We start from the raw sequence: 15,394 nt of genomic DNA on the forward strand, positions 1-15,394 counted from the left end.
AGTGAACTAGCAGGCGAGAATGACAATATTTCAGATTTTTATGTAGCTTGTCACATTTTCCCCTGGGGCAGACCGCACTGAAGGCAATTTTAGAAAAATAGAATAGAACATAATATTCCTCAGATGTGAATTTATTAGCATCTCTCCGGGGGTCAAGAGACACCCACAAAGCAGCTCTTTTATGTTGTGGCCTAAGTTTTCCACTAGTTTTTGGTATAGAAATATACATATCTTTTATTTTTCCAGAAGGAACTTACTGACCAGGGTATTCAGAAGGCCCAATTCTTTGTGGTATTAAAAATATTTATTCAGGGCTTCCCTGGTGGCGCAGTGGTAGAGAGTCCGCCTGCCGATGCAGGGGACACAGGTTCGTGCCCGGGTCTGGGAAGACCCCACATGCCGCGGAGCGGCTGGGCCCGTGAGCCATGGCCGCTGAGCCTGCGCGTCTGGAGCCTGTGCTCCGCAACGGGAGAGGCCACAACAGTGAGAGGCCCGCGTACCGCAAAAAATAAATAAATAAATAAAATTAAAAAACATACCCACCGCCTCCCCCCTAAAAAAAGAAAAGAAAAAAAAGGTAGGAGCTTTTCTCTTACTTAAGTAAAATTCCAGCTTTCAATATTGTGACTTCACAGTATCCGACAATATTACTGCATAAACGCCTGCACATGCATTATTAAACATGCAGACCCTATCTCACTCATGCCTCCAACATGGAGTCTTTCGCAAAAGACTAACTGCTGTTAAATTTATGGCCTCCTCTAAATAGTTTACTTGGTGTCCACGTCCATATGATACTTGGAAAAGGTCTAATTTCTTCTGTTTACTGGGTGTGCCAGATGTTTTATGACAAATAGACCCAGTTTTTGGAATTACCCGCTAAGTGTGATATTTAGCAACTAGACAGTGACCCCAATTTGTAACATACGATGCTTGTAGTGGACAAGTTATGTTAATAATTGCAATGCTTTTTCGAGTTGTTGGTTTTCAGTTTTGATTTTCTCAGTACTCTTTCTACACATCCACTGGAATTTTCAGTCATCTGGTTTTGTCAATCGTTTGTATGAATTACATATTTTAATCATTGGCTCTAAAAATACTGACGAAACAGCTGCACAGATAGTTCAGTATTCACTTGTAGGCAAGGATAAGTTTCTGAGGAAATACTTGAGGTTATTTGCGTATGCTTACATTTACAAATGTTAACACGGAAATGCCACATCACCCTGATATTCCTCTGTTGTGCAAGGATTCCTACCGACCTCTCTGAGAAGTGTGAAGGCCATCAGGCAGGATTCCATTGTTTCCCCTCCCTTATCATCCACGCTGCCACCCTGCCCCCTTCTGCTGTTCTTGATTTCTTGGCCATCGAAATTCAACATACCTCGAGGGCATCTGGCCGTCTGCTGGGAGCAGCTGGTCCCCTGGCTGCACCTCTTCCCTCTGTCCTGGCAGAAATGAGACAGCTGGCTCTCTGAGGAAGGGCCTGCCTGGGTGACAGCGGAGGAACTGGGTGGCTCGGGCATCTTCCCTTGTCCTCTCAGTGCTGGAATGTCACTGAGTTCAAGCTCGTACTGCTCGATGCATGACAGGCTAATAAATCGAGAGGCAAGCTGTCGGGTTAAGGAAAAGAGACTTTATTCGGACCCTCGGCAGAACGAGAAGATGGTAAACTGATGCCCCAAAGACCCATCTTGCCTGAGTTAGAATTCAGCCTTCTTTTATACTAAAAGGGGAGGGCGGGAGTAAAGTCAAACATTTCCTGGCTCCCATCAGCCTCCGGAGGGCACGTGTCAATTTCTTCCTCCCTGCAGTTATTCACAGGTGGCCCTGGGCAGGATGTTTCCAGTGAGCTAAACAAAGGTATTTTAGCTTAATGCTCATTGCCTGGGAGGCAGAGTTCCCAGAGATGAGCCATTATGTATAATTTAAGCTTCTAGGCAACATCCCTTTAGTGATTAACTTCTAATAGAAGACAAAAGATTCTTCCCCATTACAAGAAAATGTCTCATTTGCACACTCAGGGGGTGGGGGTCAGGAGATCTGACTCTAAAATTACGTTTCTTAGTCTATGGTTTTACTCTGTGGAAACTCAAATTTGGACTAATTCGGCATTGCTAATATTAGGAGAAATTTTTTTCTTCTGGAAGCGTACCAGCTCAGTGGAAAGAACAGGGGTTCTGCACCCCGAGAGGCCAGCTCCTTGTTAGGTACACAGACACCAAGGGCAAGGGCTTAACATCCAGGTCTCAGTTTCCTGAGAGCTGGGAAGATTGAATGGCCTGTTCGTTATCTGTCCACCTCATAGTTATCTGTCCACCTCACCAGAGAAGACTCCTCATCTGGATCATGTCCTGAGCCCCTGACGTATACATTCGAGACATATTTACACCAAGTGAAAACACTGACTTACATTCGGTACTAAACAGAGTTATGACAATGGCGAGAGAGACTCTACCTCTGTTATCGCTTTAGGGTTAAACTGATTTATCTGTATACTGCCTAATCATTTTAAAATCTCCAAAGGAGAAAAATGCAGCAACTGTGAAAGCAAACAAAACAAAGAACTTTTCATATGATGCACTCAGATAGTCATTTATTCAAGCAAATGTACTGAGGTAGGTAAATGGAACTGAGAGGCAGTTTGGCGTAGTTAGAAGTGCATGTACGTTGGAACCAGATACACCCAGTATTGAGAACCAGTTCTGATTCATGGTAGCTGACGAAGTGAGTATTCCACTTGACATCTCTGAGCGCTGGTTCTCATCTGTAAAATGGAGACAATAATAGACTAGATTCGATCTTTGTAAGGCACCCAGCACAGCATTTGACCCGTGGAAGGGAATAAAAATATAGTAACCGTTAGTTTAATAGCATCGTTCTGTTAGGATGACTGAACTTTCTTATATTGTCAAATATTCATTACACAAATTTTGATTATAGAAAACTGTTTATGTGTCGAGTGAGAGCAAAAGCTAAAATAGATTCAATTGCATTCATTGCTTATCAGAACAGATGAGTTTTGGGAGGAGATGGGAAGGAACTTTGCCGTGTTGGATGTGAGTAGTTTAAGAGGTAATTTGTAGGCTGGATACTAAAATGTCTTTTCCCCCCTTTAAAAAAAGACTTTCAAGAGTTCTCATGGACTACAGTGAACTAGATTGCCTGTTCCTGAATTCCTTAAACGATGTGTTATATAATTTTTTTAAATGCCGTCTTGACCCAGCTTTGAGACCCTGGATAGAGGCTGGTTAGTGCCCCTTCTTTTTTTTTCTTTTCCTTGAACTTCTTGAAACGATAATATTTTTAATATATTGGGTTAAAGTATATCATTAACATTAATTTTACCTGTTTTTAAAATTTCAATTGGAGTACAGTTCATTTACAATGTTGTGTTAGTTTCTGCTGTACAGCAAAGTGGATCAGTTATACATACACCTACATCCACTCTTTTTTAGATTCTTTTCCTGTATAGGTCATTGCAGGGTATTAAGTAGAGTTCCCTGTGCTATACAGTAGGTCCTAATTAGTTATCTATTTCAGTGCCCCTTCTTGACAGCCGATTAAGTCCATCCCAGGAAGGTCTCTTATTGGGCCGTCACACCCCAGGCTCCATGGCCCTGCCCAGATCACCCCAGGGCCAGGCGCCAGACAAACAGGGACAGCCTCTTGGTTCAGAGCCCGCTGACTGTGTTCATGCCAGCCAATTCTCAGCCTGCTCACCCCACCTCTCCCGTCCCTCCCAGTGGAGACCGCTGTAAAGACTTGTTCCCATAGCTCTCCCCCTTACCCCCTGCCCCCAGCCTTGTGTCTTACCCCAGCGATCCCCTGTGTGGCTCCTTCTGGAGTGACATGGACTCCCTCTCACAGGAATATAAATTATCTTTTTTCCCCAGTTTTATTGAGGTATACTTGGCAAGTAAAAACTCCATAGATTTAAAGTGTACAATGTGATGTTTATATGTATATATATATATATATATACATATAAACATGTTTATATACAGTGAAATGATCACCACAATCTTGCTAATTAACATATCTATCACCTCCCATGGTTACTATTTTTTTTTTTTTTTGGTGTGATGAGAACGCTTGAGATCTACTCTCTTAGCAAAGTTGAAGTATATGGTCCATTATCATTAACTGTAGTCACCATACTGTACATTACGTCTTCAGAAACTATTCATCTTTCTTATATATATATTTTTTAATTGAAGTATAGTTAATCTACAATGTTGTATTAGTTTCAGGTGTATAGCAAAGTTGTTTTTTGTTTTTTGGTTTTTTTTGCCGTACATGGGCCTCTCCCGTTGCGGAGCACAGGCTCTGGACGCGCAGGCTCAGTGGCCATGGCTCACGGGCCCAGCCACTCCGCGGCATGTGGGATCTTCCCGGACCGGGACCTGAACCCGCGGCCCCTGCATCGGCAGGCGGACTCTCAACCACTGCGCCACCAGGGAAGCCCTACATTTTTTAATTGAAATATAGTTAATCTACAATGTTGTGTTAGTTTCAGGTGTATAGCAAAGTATTTTTTTTCAGATTCAGATTTTCATTGTAGGTTATTACAAGATATTGAATATAGTTCCCTGTGCTATACAGGAAGTCCCTGTTGTTTATCTATTTTGTACATGGTAGTGTGTATCTGTTAATCCCGAACTTCTAATTTATCCCTCCCCCTTCCCTTTTCCTGTGTGGTAACCGTGAGTTTGTTTTCTGTGTCTGTGAGTCTGTTTCGTAAGTTCATTTGTGTCGTATTTTAGATTCCACATAAAGGTGATATCATATGATATTTGTCTTTCTCTGTCTGACTTACTTAATATGATAATCTCTAGGTCCAGAAACTGTTCATCTTATAACTGAAAGTTTGTGCCCTTTGACCAACATCTCCTCACTTCCCCCTATCCCCCATCCCCCAGTCACCACCATTCCACCCTCTGTTACTGTGAGTTTGACTTTTTAAAACTCCACATATGAGTGAGAGCATGCAGTGTTTGTCTTTCTGTGTCTGGCTTATTTCACTGAGCATAATGTCCTCCAGTTTCATCCATGTGGTCATATATGGCAGGATTTCCTTCTTTTTTAAGACAGAATAATCCGTCACATATACATACCACATTTTCGTAATCCATTCATGTCAATGGACACCCCGGTTGCTTCCACATCTTGGCTGCTGTGAATGGTGCTTCAATGCAGTGGGAGAGCCGATAGCGCTGGGAAACAGTGATTTTATCTCCTTTGGATTTACACCCAGAAGCGGCATGCCGGATCATGTCCTTGTCTGGTTTTGGTATCAGGGTAATGCTGGCCTTGTACAATGAGTTTGGAAGTCAGATATTTGGAAGAGTTTAAGGAGGATTGGCATTAATTCTTTAAGTGTTCGGTAGCATTCACCCTTGAAACCATCAGGTCCCGGGCATTTTCAAGGGCTCCTGGGGTCTTGGGTGGCACAGGCTGCTGGGACCCTCCTGTTCTCTCTTCCCCGCAGGGGAACTTGTGGCTGAAGGGATTCCCTTTGATGCTAGGTCAGGATCATGGTGCTGGTAGCACTGGTGTCTGACAGGTGGATGATCATGAAGTGGCCGCGAGGCTGGGTCTGATGGGCAGGTGCACGCACCTCTACCGCAACATTGCTAATCGTTGTGAGGCACAGGCACTCTGGGGGGTGGCCACGGCTCTAGGGTCTGGGTGTACAGAGGTTAGGGGAGCATGGAGGCCACCCGCGGTCCTGGAGCGATGCAGCAGCGACTCCTTCTTGGGGTGGTGCAACAGCATGTCCCCTTGTGGGGGGTCTGCAGCAGCCATGGCTGTTGGTTGCCTCTGGCAACCAGAGGTGCCTCAGGCACTGTGGTCCATGCCAACGAACACTAGGGGCATCTGCCGTGAAAGCCGCAGGGAGCTGTGGCTGTCATAGAGGCTGTGGAGGTCCTAGGCAGCAAAGGCTGTCCCGCCCTCTCTCTGCAAACAGGACCCTGGGGACCACAGCAGTAGCTGCCGCATGGTTGATACTGATGCCCGAGCTTCTTCTTGTCCTCAGCCATCTCCAGTCATCTCAGCCAAGCCCACCTTCCCTGCAATTTTTTCTGTGCAGCTAGTCTCCATTTTTTGTCCCACCATGTTGGTACAAGTTCTTAATTAGACTCTTGAACCCTTCCAGGGCTGTTTTCCTCTGTGGATCGCTGTCTCATTGCTGTTTTTCTGTTGGGGGTTGAAGGCTGGCGTCTCCTGTTTGGCCATCTTGCTGACATCACCCCTCAGTAACCTCTGCCATGGCCATTGTCTGCTGAGCTGCTGTCCTTACTCTATCTGAGTAATAAAAACTTATTAAAAGGGCTTCCCTGGTGGCGCAGTGGTTAAGAATCTGCCTGCCAATGCAGCGGACACGGGTTCGAGCCCTGGCCCGGGAGGATCTCACATGCCACCGAGTGGCTGAGCCCATGTGCTGCAACTGCTGAGCCTGCGCTCTAGAGCCTGTGCTCTGCAATGGGGGAAGCCATGACAATGAGAAGCCCGTGTACCACAACGAAGAGTAGCCCCTGCTTGCCTCAACTAGAGAAATCCCACGCGTGGCAACGAAGACCCAACACAACCAAAAATAAAAACAAATAGATAAATTTTTAAAAACCCCAAAACTTATTAAAATACCCTGGTCTTATAGAAGCCATGCTAAAGGCAGTCTTTTCATAGCATTTTGATACAAAAATATTTTTTGCTGTGTACATAGATGTGGACAGTTGAACACATATAGGAGCATATATATGCACAACGTATGCACATTCTGGCCCCTTGAGTGGGGATAGACCAAGCTCTAGCATTGAGTTTTACTCTTTATTTCATAGTGCTGTTGTTAGAGACCAAAATTTACTTTGAAGCAAAAATGACAATTGGAAAAAAAAAGAGGATCCTGGAGGCTCCCTCGTTTCCCCCCTCTGCCATTCTCTCTTTATAATAACTGTTATATCACATCAAGCGTTGTTCCAACACCCCTGAGAAATCTGTGCTCACCTGAAATGCCATGTGTATGTGAAGGGACCTAAATTACTATTTCCAGGGGGAGGAAGTACAACCTTGAGTCTTCTCTTCTGGCCGAGTTTAAAATTTCAATTTTAATATGACAGTAAAATGAGTTGATATATCTGCTTTGGATGAACAGAGAACCAATTCTGGGGATGAAAATCCTCCACATCTGGGGCCACTGACACAGTGACTTTCTGTTTCCATGGCTAAGAAAGATTCCCCAGAACCAGAGCTAGCTAGCTTTCTGACATTTCCATTTTTCCTTTAAAGATTTGGAATAGAAATATTTCATAACCTGACTATTAGTACTCCTTATCATGGTAGTAGGTTTTAAATTTGATATTTTGTCTGATATCAGCAACTATTTTCTTCCTCAAGGTTGTTTCTTAAAGTTAAGGTCTAATGATATGTTTATGTTACTCTATGTACAAATTCATTTTTGTGTTTAAAAATTTCCAAAAAGTTTGGATAATTGAAAGCTTTTTGGAATTTTAATGCAATTCTTATCGGAAAAGTTGCATTTATTTTCCTGGGAATGATGGTTTATCATCATATTAAATGTCTTAAGGTTCTCTGGTTTTCTTTGCAGCTAGTGGGAACAGGTGGATGTATTGATAGTTCATTTACAAGGGGACATTTTTAGCATGGCAGTGCCCAAGGCACCAGGGCAGTAGAGGTAACCAGGAATGATAATGATCAGTAGTGAGACACCTAGGGTCATATTGCTTAGGTTTCAATACTGGGTCTAGATCTAACTAGCTATGTGACCTTAGGCAAGGTGCTAAACTATACTTCAATCCACTCAATAGATGTTGAAAACACAATGTATGTTTGCTACACTTGCTATTTTTCTATAATCACGCAGTGTCATAGAAAACTTGGTATTTTCTCAATAGGGGAAATTATGCTAATCTAGTATTACTTCACATACTATTTAATGATTTCAGTTATGAAGTTATGAAATTTGAAGCCTACTGAAAATTTCTCTCACTTATTTTCTTTGCAGTATTTGTCCTTATTGCATAAGGTAGAGAGACCCTTATTTTTAAAGGAAAATGTCAGAACAAGATTACATCGAAGTAAATGTATGCAACATACTAAAAGTGAAATATACTAATATCCTATTTAAAATAAAAGCCAGCATATAATATAAAAAGAAGAACCATAGGTCAGATTCACTGGCCAGGCCTCACTCTCAGCACAGTTTACACCTGATCTCATTTGATCACCACACCAACTAACCAAACCAGACACCGGTAATTGGTCCATTTTACAGAGGTGGAAACCGAAGCACAGAGAGGTAGGTAAATTTCCCAGGCCACACACAGAGTAGCTGATTGTACCAGATTTTAAACCCAGGTTAAATCCATCTCTGACCCACTTGAGAAGTAAACATCAAATATAAGTCAATTCAGCAAATGTTTATTGATGATATGTTTTCCTCAAGGTTCTAGACAATTCCATTATGCTCTCAGATAACGGGGGGGGGGGGTAATGAAAGAGAATTTAATATATGGATTTACCTTTAAGGTTCTTAAAGACTCTAGAACCTGACATATATAATATCATTTTGCATTAAATTAATGAGATAATACATGCATTTCCTGTATAACTTTGCAAGACATGATCTCCTCTGATGGACTGATGGTCAGTACATGATAATAATATTCGTGTATCTCATCATCAGAGGCAGTCATTACCCACCAATATCACTTAACTTGGAATGGTAAATTCAGATCGACTAAACTGTTACTTAAATGGATTACCTGTTTAGATTTTGAGTTAAATTGTAAAGAGAGACATCAATGGACATTTTGACGGCTAGGGAAGAACGCAGGTGTTTTCGGTTGGTTGGGACCAGTGTATTTATACTCTGGGAGACGCTAAGCATTTGAGAGCATAAGAGAGTGAGAGGCACCCAAGCAGGTATTTATCAATACTTTGGCTGGCAAAATTCCTTTACTTTTTTCAAAGCGTTTTCTAGGGCACTTCGTCTGATTTAGATATTACAGAGTGAGAGTACAGGGTAGTTAAAATGGAGAGACAACTTAAAAATGTTGAAATTCTTAAATAACTCCTGCTTAATTCTTACTATAAATTTGTTATTGGTGGATTTTGTACCCTTTGCAGTTAATGTTGGTTGAAATTAATTGTTGAAGTTGTGCAGCCACCTAAGCCAGAGGCTGCGATGTTTTCTAGGAGAAGCAAAAAGCAGCTATTATCCAAATATTAGGTTTGCCAAATAGTAGCAGATTTTTCTCATTTTCTCTTCCCTATATCCTAGTGAGGATTAATAGTGATAAATATATAATTTAAGCTCTTTTAGCAGAAAACAAGTTTGGCATTGAAGAGTGCTAACATAAAATCTTTTCAGTAAATAAATCATTATTTTTATTATACTCCAGATTTCCTGATGAGAGCACCATTACTGGAAAATATTCAGTGTGTTAAAAGGAGTGAAAATTATTGTTTTGAGCATTTCATTAGATTCTCAATTTCCTGATGGTATCACTGTTCTTGAGAGAATACCATCCGTAAGAAGAACAGTGTGATTTCAAAGATTTATCAAAACCTTTGTTCCAGAGAGAGTCAAATGATTTTCTTGTCAAGTAAATACTTCATGACATAGTTAAAAATAACTGTAGGAAAATACTGACTAATACAGGGATTGGGATGCAAATGACACCCAAAGCCATCACTGACAGGGCTTGGCTTTCCGGGTGTTATTTCATCGGATTTTTCATTTCCATCTATGAGATGCCATTCCCCGTGCAGTTTCCGTATTACAGCCGTTCTCTGCAGCTGTGACAGAACACTGTGTCAGACTCATCTGATAATCTCCAAGTCCCTGTGGACCACGCTGGTGCACAGACAGGAAAGACATATATTTTTGTGTCAGAGGGGGTAATGAACATCTTTCTTTCCACCTGCAATTTTCACTGCAGTTCTGTGTTTGCCTGTTGATCCCAAACAATTCTTCCCACATGACATTCTGTCTCACCAGGCCCTTTCTTCTTCCCCTACCTTGCAACACAGGATGACTATGGAAATTTGAAAAGAACATGAAATAGAACTCTGACTTGGTGACATAGAAAAATAAAGATGAAGGTAAATGATGAGCCCAGTTGTGATATATTATTTAGAAATCTTGCCTTGCTTCCATGAGGCTCTCCTGAGGACCAACAAGAAGTGACAACAGGAGATGCGGTGATGGGCACATGGAAGAGAATCATGTTAAAGATGCTTTTTTTCTCATTTGCCTTTGTGTACTTGCCCAGGGGTCAAGAAAGAAAACAAAACCCTTCACCAGCATGACTTATAGTCATGACACTGCTCCAGATAATTGGACCTTGTTGATAGTCGGTCATTAATTATTTGTCTATTTGTCAAGAATCATCTGCTACGTGCTTGTTGTTTCTTTGCCTTCTTTGTATGAATGGTGTTCTATTTTATCTCATTAATAATGCTCATATGTGCTTTAACACAGGGGACTTAGAAACAAGGATGCATGTTTATACATCAGGCAGGTCTGGCTTTTACTGCTAAGGTAGCAAATAATGCACAGGGGGCTTCCCTGGTGGCGCAGTGGTTGAGAGTCCGCCTGCCAATGCAGGGGACACGGGTTCGTGCCCCGGTCCGGGAAGATCCCACATGCCGCGGAGCGGCTAGGCCCGTGAGCCATGGCCGCTGAGCCTGCACGTCCGGAGCCTGTGCTCCGCAGCGGGAGAAGCCACAACAGTGAGAGGCCCGCGTATCGCAAAAAAAAAAAAAAAAAAAAAAAAAAAATGCACAGGGATTTTTTTAAAGCAAGAAACCATCTTTGCTTATATGGTGTCAAAAAGGTAAGAATACATTCATTTTGCCTGTAGAAACCCTAGGTAATTCTGCAGTATAATTAGAACCTTTTCACGAAGATTCTATTGTGTTTATACAGCCATATCATTTACGTAGAACCTGTAAAAATGGATTTTTTTTTTTTTTTTTTTTTTTTTTTGCGGTACGCGGGCCTCTCACTGCTGTGGCCTCTCCCCTTGCGGAGCACAGGCTCCGGATGCGCAGGCTCAGCGGCCATGGCTCACGGGCCCAGCCGCTCTGCAGCATGTGGGATCCTCCCGGACCGGGACATGAACCCGTGTCCCCTGCATCGGCAGGCGGACTCCCAACCACTAGGCCACCAGGGAAGCCCTGGATGTTTTTAATTAAACAATGGAAACAGGTTATCCCTAGGTTAACGGTCTCCAACTTCATTACCACTCTACTAGTTTTGCATTACCCTCGTTCTCCTTTATAAAAAAAATTAGTCAATGACTCATTTTCTCAAGAATTTGCTCTGGGAAATTGAGGATTCCTCCTACCTAGGTTTTGGTAGCTAAAGTTTCAAGTGCCCTATTCCATAAATGCCCACATCCGGGATCTGAAGGGATGAGTGGCCTCGTTTGTTTTGAATTTACATGTGGGATGTTAGGTCTGTAAATGAGGCTGGAGACTATTTCAAACGGGGGAACAGACTCTGCGGAGCGGTGTGAGTGACAGTCATCAGAGCGACCACTTACCAGGTGCTGGCGGGCAGGATTATCTTTAACACCAAATAATAAAATTAGGTGATAAAGGTGGAAATATTAAAGACAGCACTTGGGGAATGATGGAAGAGCAATCCAGATGAGCTAAGACCCTCGCTAAAGGTTAACCTGACCAATTGATGAAGAAAAATTAGGACAAGGATAACCACGAGACAGGGCAAGGGTGCCATTTTTATGCACAAATTGAGTGTTTAGGGGAAGACATAAATTGGGAGGAAGGAAGGTCCTTCCTAAGGGCTGTGTTGAGAGGTATCCTTTAGAATATTTTAATATCACTTATAGTGATAACTATAACCTGTGATGCATCCAATCAGAGACTAAGAAGTAACTTACAATTGCTGCTAGTGATTTTATTTACTCAACAATGTTGAGATTCTACGTAATATTGAGATGTAAAAGGAAAATACGAAGTGTGCTGGCATTCTACCTTTTGTTTTTTTGGTAGAAAACAGTAAGCATAAGAGACAAAAGCTACTGTCCATATCTCTCCCAATTGTGTTCGCATCCTACACTAAAAGCTGGGAATGCTCATGTAGGAAGTTATGAAATAGGGGGCGTATCTCCTGGTTGAGGAGACCTGTGGGTACTGCTCCCTGGGAGGACTGAAAGAGGGCATGTCTTTTGAGGGTAAGCTTCTGCTTGGCCAAAGGGTTATTGGTCATCATCTAAGAGAGAAAGCCTTAGCCAGCTTGTTATAGAGACTGACTCAGGTGCCTTTACTCTCAAAGCGTAGAGAAACAGCTGGGAACCCTACAGCTTGGTCCCTGACCTAAGGTGGTTTCATTCCCAGGCTCCTAGTTTCCTTCCTTGGAAGCCTAAAATCAGCCTGATAATCAGTATGACAAAAAGACTCAGACGCATCCTATAAGCTAGAGGTTCTAAGATCTTGAGCGCTTAATTGTTGCAACCAGCCTATTCACGTTTTAAGTTTTGCTTGTAAAACAATTATGTACTATAAATTGATGCTCGTGATTTTGAAACTATGGATTGATATGCTTGTAGGAAAATATGAATATAAGTGAATAGATCATGTATGTTTTAGAAGCTGCAAAGTTTAATTTTATTTACTTCTCTAGATTTTGAGGCATAATCCTTGCGGTAATATTTGTTTGTTTCTTCAAGAAATACTACATTAGGACTTTTCTTTCTAATTTGTTTTACCCGCTGTGGTGATGGCACTAATGGTGCGAGGGCTTTTACAATTGGAATTCATTCATTCGTTCCTTTAATGTCCATTTATGGAGCGTCTGCCAATGCCACTGTTTTCAGGACTGAGGGTTAAAGATGAAGGCAACAGGGACTTCCCTGGTGGCGCAGTGGTTAAGAATCTACTTGCCAAATGCAGGGGACAAGGGTTCGATCCCTCCTTTGGAAAGATCCCACATGCTGTGGAGCAACTAAGCCCGTGCACCACAACTACTGAGCCTGCACTCTAGAGCCCGTGAGCCACGAATACTGAACCCAAGAGCCACAGCTACTGAAGCTGGTGCGCCTAGAGCCTGTGCTCCGCAACAAGAGAAGCCACTGCAACGAGAAGCCCGCGCACCACAACGAAGAGTAGCCCCGTTCGCCCCAGCTTAGCGCAGCAACGAAGAAACAACGCAGCCAAGAAAAAAAGAAAAAAAGGGTGAATACAACAGACCAAGCCCTTATGGAGCTTGCATTCTAGTGAGAGAGAGAAACAGTCAGAAAGCAAATAGATACGTGATGTAAAGTCAGGTAATAATCAGAGCTAGGAGGAAAATGCAGAGTCTAGAGAGTGTTGAGGAGAGGCGTTATGTTTGATCCCATCTTCAGGACAGGCTTCTCTGGTGTTGAAACACGGAACTGGCGGGAGGGAAGGAATGTTTTGCGAAGATCCGGGAATGAATCTTCTCAGAAGATTAGCTTCACGAGGCTTCACCTGAAAGCTCACAACCGTACCCTACCTCTATGTTCTTTCCCTACTTTCTCATGAGTCTGTATTTTGTGCTTCTATGAATCAGTTTGGGGACCTCTACTGTTAGCTTATATTATGTTGATAATAAATTCCTTGGATTGCCACGTGAAGATTTCTCTCTGGTTTTGATGGTGGGTTATGTTCACTCTTGTTGTAACGTCTGTGATTTCATTTTCTGGGAGGATGGCTTGCCATGAAAGGTAGGAACGGGCACTGTGGTGGGCAGATGTGTAAGGTGGAAAAGGCGTGTGCTCACATCACAGAGCTTTTAATTTATTTCCAAATCGGAATTAATCACAAAGCCAGATATGGATTAATGATTGGTTTTGCAGAAGCGGCAATGGGTTAAAAGCGCTGAGAAACAATGTTATAGTCCCCCTCGGACAGATCATCATTCTCTTAGTTTTATTTCATGAAAAAATCCTAGACCAGTGAGCACCCCCTTGAATGAATTATACTGTTGGAGACATCAGTATTTTCTTGCAACTGTGTAAATTCTTTAAGTTCCTCTGTAGCAGCCAACCCAGCCCGGCGCAGTGCTGAATTACTTGGAGAAAAATTGATATATTTTCATGGTATGCATAAAGTAATCTGTATTTTCAGGAAAAGAGACTCATAGTGGCCTACCTTATTTGGGAGTTTGCTCTAGAAGCCTTTTGTTGGAATTTGTTAAAAGCTTGGGGAAAATAGCCCAACTCTTACTTAGTTGGAAGATAGATCCAAAAAATGGAGTATGTTGTATTTTGTGGATAATCCATGCGTACAAGGTGCCCAAGGTGTGAACGACCCATGAGGAAGCCTTGTGATACGAGATCTTTTCATCTTTAACCAAGTATTGCTCGGCTCTTATGACTCTTGTGGTGATGTACAAATTTCAAAAGTCAGATTGATGTCAAAGTTGAGGAACTTTTCATAGTCCTGTTATCGGACAATTTAAAAGGTACATCTGTTAGCCTCTGCAGTTCTGTCCCATTGCATGTGATCACTAAAATTAAAAATGAACTTCTCATGGAAATAGAATCCCAGCACAGAAGTTGAACTTAGTACCTTTGAAATTTAAGGCAGTCACTTCATCAAACAGATTACTTTCTCCGGTTACGGCCGATGGGAATTCACAGGTGTTAAATCAGCTTCGGAAGGACTCTCCTGTTGTTTCTTAACGGAAAACTAGAACATATGGAGACTTGCACATGGAAAATAAGCATAAGTCAAGCAAGTGTAAGACTTACTGAGCGTCGTCTGAGCATTCGTCTTTAGTGTTCTGGGCATGCAGGATCTGTTGCCTACTGAGCTGTGTGATGTGGTTTGCTGTTTCATTTCAAAATAATAATGCAACAGTTTCAACATTTTAGCTTTAATCTTCTCTGTAACTAGAGGAACTCTTCAAATGCTTTTGATGTGATTGTAGAGTGATTTTGTCTTTTGAGAATGACAATCAGTGCCTTTGTGATTTCACGGTGTAAACTGTTTGAAGGGTGGAAATGAGGCAGCGAGGAGCCTGTGATGGTACTGAATCGTTTGGGTATGTTTCTGAACAGTTAGGGACAGAGAGGAAGTACAAAGCCAGACTAGAAAGAGTTCTTTTTACCCCAGGAATTTTTAGACTTTCTGGGTGCATATGGATTTTAGAAAAAAAATTTATTTGGATTTGATTTGGCCTTTGACCTTGATATAGAGTGAAGTGTAGTTTTCCTGTCTTCCTGTAGCAGATTTGGGGCATTACATGTTCATGTTCACACACTGTTTACAGATACCAAATGTGATGAGGTATTTGTAGACCACTGGCTCAGTAAAAGTCCTGGTAAGCATTTCTAATCTATTGTTACTCCATAGAGGCAAACTGCCTGACCTGAAA

The 15,394-nt window shown here is 42.2% G+C and overlaps 1 long non-coding RNA gene across 1 annotated transcript in view; it reads left to right on the forward strand.

The window, feature by feature from the left end:
- The window catches only part of LOC141276272 (uncharacterized), a 148,365-nt gene extending 138,259 nt beyond the window's left edge, over positions 1–10,106 (forward strand). Inside the window, exon 5 of the long non-coding RNA XR_012325544.1 lies at positions 10,057–10,106. This is a non-coding gene — a long non-coding RNA (uncharacterized lncRNA). The remainder of the gene's footprint in view (positions 1–10,056) is intronic.
- The last annotated feature ends 5,288 nt before the right edge of the window (positions 10,107–15,394 follow it).

This window comes from Tursiops truncatus, chromosome 13 (genome assembly GCF_011762595.2).
Source record: "Tursiops truncatus isolate mTurTru1 chromosome 13, mTurTru1.mat.Y, whole genome shotgun sequence".
NCBI classification, from domain to species: domain Eukaryota; kingdom Metazoa; phylum Chordata; class Mammalia; order Artiodactyla; family Delphinidae; genus Tursiops; species Tursiops truncatus.